Source organism: Mus caroli, chromosome 4 (genome assembly GCF_900094665.2).
Source record: "Mus caroli chromosome 4, CAROLI_EIJ_v1.1, whole genome shotgun sequence".
Lineage (NCBI taxonomy): Eukaryota > Metazoa > Chordata > Mammalia > Rodentia > Muridae > Mus > Mus caroli.
This window is the reverse complement of record NC_034573.1, coordinates 103,776,220-103,778,568: the sequence shown is the minus strand read 5'-3', so window position 1 is coordinate 103,778,568 and position 2,349 is coordinate 103,776,220.

Here is a 2,349-nt window from a genome sequence, read left to right as displayed (position 1 = left end):
TTTTTTTGCAGGCTTGACTGCTGGATCCCCAAGGAATGTCTGCTAGAGTTGGGTCTTCACTTGGAGTCCCTGGCTTGCTCCCTCCCTCATATGGTCCAGCAAATTCCATTTCCTCCCACTTCCTCCAATTCCACCTACTCAGAAAGCCTCTGAGCAGAAAAGGTGCAAAAACCCAAGTCCTGCATTCCTGACATACCTGACAGGTGCCCCACCCCCTCACCTGAAGTCACAAGATATCCAAGTGCCCCACCCCTACCCCCACAGTTTATAAAAGGCTCCCAAGTCATAATCTGCCTGCAATTTCTTCCATTTTCATCTCCTGAGATTGATGAACTCAGCCAGCCCATTCCTAAATAGACCTACCATTTTTAGACTTTTAATTTGGCTGAATTGGCTTATTTCTTTGCAGAGAAAACCTATCATCGGTGGCTGGAATTAGGGGAAGGAAGATTAGAAGAGAAGATATGGCTAATCTACTAGAGAATGGAGCAGAGAGAAGAGGGAGGTCACAGCAGGTGATCAGCTATAAAGTAGAGACTAGGGGGATTGGATTTGGAGGAGTGGAGGGAAAGGTGAAGATACACAATTAGGTTACCTATTTCCCTGCTCTGAGTGGTCAGTGGGTTCCCAGAGAATGCCTCCTGGAGTTGGGAACTGAGATAATTGGAAGAATTGTGGGGAAAATTTTGAGATAAAGATCTTTGTGATCCACTAGAGATGGGGGTTGGAAGGAAAGACACATGCAGCAGGTGGTCTGCTACAGAACTGGGGATGAAACTGAGGGAATGGATTTGAGGAAGGAAGAAATAAAGATCAACTTTTAGACTACTTACTTCCCTGGTTAGAGTGGCCTGAATTCCCAGGGATTCAAAATATCCATTTTCAATAAAGGGGAAAAAAAAAAAGAACTGTATTGTAAGTGAACAAAGATAAACTACACACTAGGGAAGGAAGTCACTTTCAGTTTCATTCCAGGAACTAAAAAATTGCATTTTATGGAAGGGAGTTAAATTCCACTGGGATATAATGTTCTTCCAATAATCCCAAACCCCTGCTCCTGGGTCTGCTGCCAACCACTGGACTTACTTTACCACCTCTTGCAACAAAGGTTTAGCAGCTGGCCTTCCTTAAATGAGCTCTGAGAATCTTGGCTTGCTAAGCAATGAACAGAAGAGTCAAAACAAAACAAGGCATACTATGAAACCTCTATAAAACAATGGAAGTCTATCCTTCTGAAAACAAACAAACAAACAAACCTGTAGAAACAGCTCTCTGAAAAAGAGGGATGATTGCTTTCTTATTTGGAATTATGGTCATCAACCAAGGTTTTCCCTTTATCTTTTCCATTTCTCTCTTGGAATAGAAACATACACACATAGGTAGACTGGATGATAGCTTTTGTCAGGATTTCTTGTCTCAAATCCAGGTGGAATTAGGCTTTTCATGACTATTACTGGTCCTTCATATATTTTTGTCTTTTATGTAATCATTTTACTGAGCCATGTAATAGAGGGGTAAAAGGCCAGACAAAATTGACTAGACGGAAAGAAGTGCATTCATAATTCAGTTTGTATATATTAAGATATGACCAATTTGGGGCTGGTGAGATGGCTCAGCGGTTAAGAGCACCGACTGCTCTTCCAAAGGTCCGGAGTTCAAATCCCAGCAACCACAGGGTGGCTCACAACCATCTGTAACGAAATCTGATGCTCTCTTCTGGAGTGTCTGAAGACAGCTACAGTGTACTTACATATAATAAATAAATATTAAAAAAAAAGAACATTAAAAAAAAAAAGATATGACCAATTTGTAGAATTGGGAATACAGAGATGAAGAAAATTGCCCATGAGAGAAAAGTCCACACAGAGTATGTAAATCATAGGTCAATTCTTAGTTATTATACTACCACTTTAAGTTTTCTGTTCCACATTAATATTTAGAATAATTTTCTTAATTTCATAGACTTTAACCTACTTTATTGAGGCTCATGTTTAGGACTTTCATTGAAGTAATCTACTAATATAGTAACATATACTTAATTATTCTTGTCAAACAAATGAGATCAGTCAACATTGAATTATAGTATTTCAGATGTATAGGCATACACCATAAATGAGCATATAAATAAAGTTAAATAAGGAACCATCTCTACATTGTTAACATATTTGTGCTGAGCTTTGTAATTTCTTAGCAAATATTAGATAACAGATTATCATAACAAGGTTGTGCATTAATATCCAAAAATGTACGGAGAAATCCGGCCTACATAGGGCCACAAGCCTCATCCGGTCAGAAAAGCACCGGGGCAGCTGGGGCGCAGGGTCGGCTGACACTCACCAGCTACCCACA